Below are 6112 nucleotides of genomic sequence, written 5' to 3' on the forward strand. Positions count from 1 at the left end.
CTTGTTTCAATGATCAGAATTCTAATTTTTCAAAAGAGTGACCTCAACTATTGTTAGCTTTTTGTCATAATTGATTTAAATGATCGGCACCTAGTTAGTGAAACTCTGATCATTAGAACAACTTATTCAGGGCTACATCTTTATTTTGCTCTCTGCTTACACCTTTCTTTTCTTCCTTGTGGAGAAGTTGACCAATTGATAGCTTTCATAAACTACCTTTTTAATTAGAGATGAGCAACAACGCAATTAAGCCCAATTTAAATTTCCAAAAGTATTTATTCCAATGTTATCTCTTGTGGACTAAAAACTGATTAGTGAGGTATTTGTTGCTTTTGTTTCTTGTCCTCTAATTGTCTGACGAAGTCAGACAAGATCCAGTAAGTTGTTGACCCTCAAAAAGTCAATTACAAGAAGTGGAGAAGTATATAAGTCCACCTTTGAAAGGTCCAAGCAGTCGAGGATATGTTCGGCTGAGGCCAGCTGGGCTTCACATTTGGAGCAGACTGCATAAGTCTTTCTTCCTTTAAAGTACGAGAGACTATTCGTGTGTCCACTTGCCTATCTGGAAATAGCTGTTTGAGATGCTCTATCACTTATATGAACAAGTGAAGCGAACCTGGTTCCTTGGCCGCATACCAATGATGAGGGGGGGGATCATCCACTTTTTGATAGATGGCTTTTGATTTTGGACTGATACTCTGAAAAGGTAAGGGCTGAGGACGAAGAGGTTAAATGACTACAGCCCTCCTTGGCCAAGCGATCTGTTTCCTCATTTCCAAAGACCCAGTGAGGTACGTATATTCTAAGTTTGGTTTTGATAATCTTTCATTGATAATGTAGTTTAATTTTTCCTCGTAATTTAAAGTTTTTATAATTGGAAATTCTTAAAGCAAAAGTTTTGACAAAAACATCTTGCGTGAAGGTGCCCAGTAGGTAGCTTATATCCATAACTTGTTCTCCAAAGTCTTATTTTAAGCAAATTTCAGAGTTCAATTTATTACCGAATTATAAGTAAATTATATTCATCACTCACTGCACTCGTCATTGTTTAGGCCTTAAGATTCTTCTTTCAGGTTAAAATGTGTTATTTTCGAACTATCAATGTTCTTAAAGTGTTTCGACTTCATTCAGAAAGCATAAGGGCTACAGCAGGGAGGGATAATTCGATTTAGTTCATTGGAGCTGTAACGAGAAATTCGCAACAATAAGTGATAACAGGCAATATGAATGCTTTGTAGGTATTATCAGTGTGGTACGGGCACATCCCCGAAGACAAGCGTTTGAGAATGGGCAGACGTTTTTCAACCTTTGCAATCACACTTTCATTATGCAAGTTTCCAGCTTAACTTATTGTCGAAGACCACTCCTAAATAGGTACATTTATCCGTATATAACAATTCTTGTAAATCAGCTTTGGTCGTATATTTTGGTGCATCAATGAGAAAGTTTGCACAGCAGACTTACTTAGGTTTACCGTTATGTTACTCCAATTAAATAGAACTTGAAGGGCTCTGTTTAAAAGTTTTTCAGTCTCTTGTCTTTCAACTTGGATCCACATAATCAGATCATCCGCAAACAGAAGACATTCCCCTAAGACTGCCCGCAAGGCCAGAATCAGATCGTTTATATAAACATTGAAGAGCTGCTCATTGGGGGCAATCCAGTCTGAAGGATATAGCTCTTGGAGGATGATCGCCCGTAGCGAACTTTGCAACTTCTCTGGCTTAAGAATGAAGAAATCTAGTTCATCATCTTGTCCTGCACTCCCATTTCCTGGAGTTTTTGAATCATTTGTTTTCGCCACATGGAGTCGTATGCTGATTTAAAATGAATGCAGATTGCTGTCATAACATTTCTATCAAGAGAATCTTTTACCATTTGACTCAGATGAGCCACCTGATAGGCAGTGGATCTGTTCTTACGGAAGCCAGCTGGCTCATATCTAAGCAGGTCATTGGTTTCAGGAAACCAATTCAATCTGTTGACAACCATACGCTCCATTAATTTGGCCATAGTGCTGGTTAGTGAAATGGACCTTTCGGTACTCGAGAGGCATCTTTTTTTCAAGATAAAAACAATTGTAGCTCCTCTCCAAATACCATTCCCGAAATACGGTTAAAAATTTCAAGACTTTGCGTTTGGACCAATATGTTTGAGAAACTCTGCAAGAATTTTGTCCTGTCCTGGAGATTTTTAAGATATTCAGGCAAAAGGTGAGTTCTTCAGAGAAGGGCAAATCAAAAATGTTCTGTGTATCTGTCAGACCATTGGTCTGGGGTACTGGAGGTTTGCAGGTGTTTCCTTTGAGAACTCTCGATGTTTTTATAGCATAGTCTTCTTTTTTCTGTGATTGGCAGTACGAATTTGCAAAGACGTTAGCAATATCACGGTCAGAGAAGAATCTTCTATTTTGATATTGTATAGGAACCCTCCTAAGAGTTGCATTCTTGTTTGTTAAATTTGAAATGAATCTATACGTCCTTAAGCTGTCTTTTTTTTTATAGTTTATATTTTCGATGAAGTTGTTAAAAGTCTTTCGCTTGGTTGCCAGAAGATTCCTCTTGATGGATGTTTCCTCCACATTTGTACGTCGATCGGTCTTTTCGTGATCTCAGCTTTTTTCCTCAGCCTGTCTCTCTTCATTTTTGTGGCCTTGAGCTCCTCTGACCAAAAGCACCTATAATTTTTTACTTTTTCTAGGTATGCAATTGAGCATTAAATCTCTTCATCTGTTTATCACATGACATGTGAAAATCCCGAATTTCACTTCTCACTGATTTCTCCAACATGGACGTGAATTCCTTCCACTTAGCTTTCTTGAAATTCCAGGAAGGTCCTTAGCGATTCTTGAGCGGCTTGGTTGGATGGGAGTTATCTCAATGGTGTCCCGATCCACAATAACGTTTCGTTGGAACGGTTGATACACCGATTAAATCTGGAGTGGTCCCAGTTCCATTGTAATGCAAATAAATATGTGGGTCAGAAGAATGGTAAATAAGATGTAAAGGGCTGGAATTCAGAAGATCAAGTAGCTCCCAACCGGCAGCATTTGTATCCTGGTAGCCCCATCTGGGGGAATGAGCACTACAAGTTTAGTTTTCTGAGTAATAGGTATTTGAGAGAGGTCAGGTGGAATGTACATAGCATATATCTCGAAACACTGTCCAGACCTTTGTCCTCACAATCTCTGATTTGTCTCGTGTCTCTCATTTCCTTGATGTTCTTAGTATCAGAAATTAAACATTTAATGATTTTTTAATGGGAAAAATTAATTTCAAAACTGTTTTCTAGTTTTGATTTCCAAAAATATCTTCTAAATTTGTATTCGAAAACTTTTATTAAACCTTTACTAAACATTTTAGTAAATATTTGGTTTATTAACGTGTCCTTTACAGAAGGTTTCGTAATGAAAATGTCTTATTCTATATATAAAGAAGCGGGAAAGAGAATTTGATTCAATTTCAAAAACTTCATTTATAACAATTTTTTTTTCTTCATTAACTAATGGATCCAAATTAGCATCAGTATTTTTCCTTTTTAAATTAGGGCTTTTTTTGAAAAAAATTAAACTATTTTCAAAAGGTTGCCATGGGTGCAATAAATTTATAACAGATTCGGAGAGAGGAGGCAGTAGGGGAGCGAGTCGAGGAGTCGGTCGCGTCCCGGAGAGAGAAGGCAGTACCCAGAAAGCATGTAACCTTACGACAACCTTGTGTTTTAACTTTATTTTCATCGTCACGAAAAGGTTTGCGGTAAAAACCTTTTTTCAATGTCGTAAAAATATTGCAATTTCCAACCTTTCCTCCTTAAAGGAAAACTAAATGCTTCTTAAATCTTTTTTAAAAAATATTGTTATTTAGGTTAAAAAACAAGCAAATTGTAAACCTTATTTTTTGCATTTTTGTTTGCTGCCATGATTAGGTTAGCAGAAATATTAAGCGAAAACCTTTTTCAAAGGAAACGAAATAAAGCAAATATTAACCTTTTCAGCGAAAATATGTATTAATAAATAATACGAAAACATTTTGCAAAGGACCTCATTTAAAGGAAAGCAAATAAACGAGCATAAGACCATGATTTTGGATTGTTTTTTTAAGGTCTGCGAAGGTACAATACGAAAACTTTCTTTTAAAGGTTTCTCGACACAAGTATAAGTAATAGTTCCTTTTTAGGAACTTTTCATTCGAAAAATCTCATTAAAATAATAAATGAAATTTTAAAAAATTTGAATCTGGAGTTTAAATTGACTCTTCAATATTTTTTTACATATTTTTTTTTCTTCCCGAATTTCGCTTTAGGGGTCCTGTGAGTTGCGGTTCCCTTAAAATGTGTGGCCTTCTCTCGTTCATTTTACCTTATTGCAAACCTAATTATGGCATAGCAATAAAATATCCGCACGAAGAGAATTTTATTTAAAACATTTATGTACTAAAAAAATTCGCCCAACAGTCTATAGTGAGTTGGAGGGTCATCGATATTAAGACTCCACGATTTATGACTAAAGAGGAGTGATGGTGAAAATAAAATCAGCATTGTGCACCTACCGCCTTTATTTCCCTGACAAGCTGGTACCCGCTCTAAGGCTGGATGGATTCAAAACCTAGACCCACAGTTTTTTCATCATATCTTTGGAGTGAATTTAAGAACATTTTGGTCACAGAACTCGATGCATAGTGTGCAAAATAAAAGACAGACCACCCTGAATAGATTTTGATCTAATGATTGAATTTTCACGTTTTATAACTCAATCTTAATTTCTCGAAGGGGTGATCTCAAATATGCTAATTAATTAGTGCAGGCGATTATTTAAGTTACGAAATTAAACACTAAAATGTGTTTTTTCTGAATAAACATATCTTTTTTCCGACGAATTCAGACTTCGAACCCCCAAAATATAGGGGGTAGCCACAATCTGGGGAATATTGTCCCTATAGTTTGATCATGAGAGTGATCCAAAGTTTGGATGCCTCTATCTTAATTATTTATTTTGCATATTTCGCCATACATAGAGACCTTTTTAAGCGAGTTAAAAATTTTTGAACATAATTTTAAAATTCGTTTATCCAAAGATAATTGCATGTAGAAAATAAACTTTAGTAGATATTTATTATTTTTTATTACGCTATTAAATAATAGCTGGAAAATTTTTGAATTATGAGGCCTACAACTTTTTATACAATTTTTATGAACGTAATTTTACATGGCAAAATACAAAATCGAGCTAAATCTATCGAATTGTTCCTGTGTATATTTAAAATTCGATTTCTCAGAAACTATTCAACCGATTATGCTCAAATTTTGCATTTTGTCATGTGAAATTACATATTTTGAAAGGATGTAAAAATTTTATACCTCTCAATTTAAATTTTGTCACTGCTGTAAAAGATTTTCTCTAAAAAGTTTATAAGTTAGCAGGTATGTAAATGTTCAACCATTCCTGAAAGTTTGCAGCAGTTTTTTCGTGTCAAGAATTTTTTCTATATATTATCGGCAAAACACTGTTGAAAATAAAAATTTAAAATAAAAAAAAAAATGTAAAAGGAACTAATAAAGTGAAAGACAAATTTTTCTAAAGGGGGGGGGGGGAGGCTAAAAGTCTGTTTAATTAAATTTTAATTAAGTCGTTCAAAAAATCGGAAGATAGTATTTTAAATCTGTTCTCTTTCCTTTAATGTCTTTTTTGAATTATCAAACAAATATACGTCTAAAATACATAAAATTAAAATGGAAAAGCAATAAATAAAATTTTAAACGAAGTTCTTTTAAAAACTAGAAAAACTTCTATTAGCCTTATTGTACCGAAACTTTGAGGCAATGCTTAATGTTCAAACTTGTGCAAATGTTCTTATTCAATTAAAAATAATAATAAAAATAAAAGTAAATAAAAAAAAATAATCTCACTAAATTTAACTTTTGAAAATTATTGTTAACTCCTGATTCTCCTCCCTCTCAAAATACTGTCTTGAAAACTGCTGCTTACGTCATGCGCAACTTTGCACTAATATTACGGCTGCTGATCATTTACACTTTCGGAGTTTACTTGCTTGATTTAAGTTTGAAATTGAAGTTTCTTAATGATATTCTGTTTTATTGTTCCAAGTTTAAGATATTT

Source organism: Parasteatoda tepidariorum, chromosome 4, assembly GCF_982258835.1.
Source record: "Parasteatoda tepidariorum strain Cologne lab strain chromosome 4, Ptep-v5.0, whole genome shotgun sequence".
Classification (NCBI taxonomy): domain Eukaryota; kingdom Metazoa; phylum Arthropoda; class Arachnida; order Araneae; family Theridiidae; genus Parasteatoda; species Parasteatoda tepidariorum.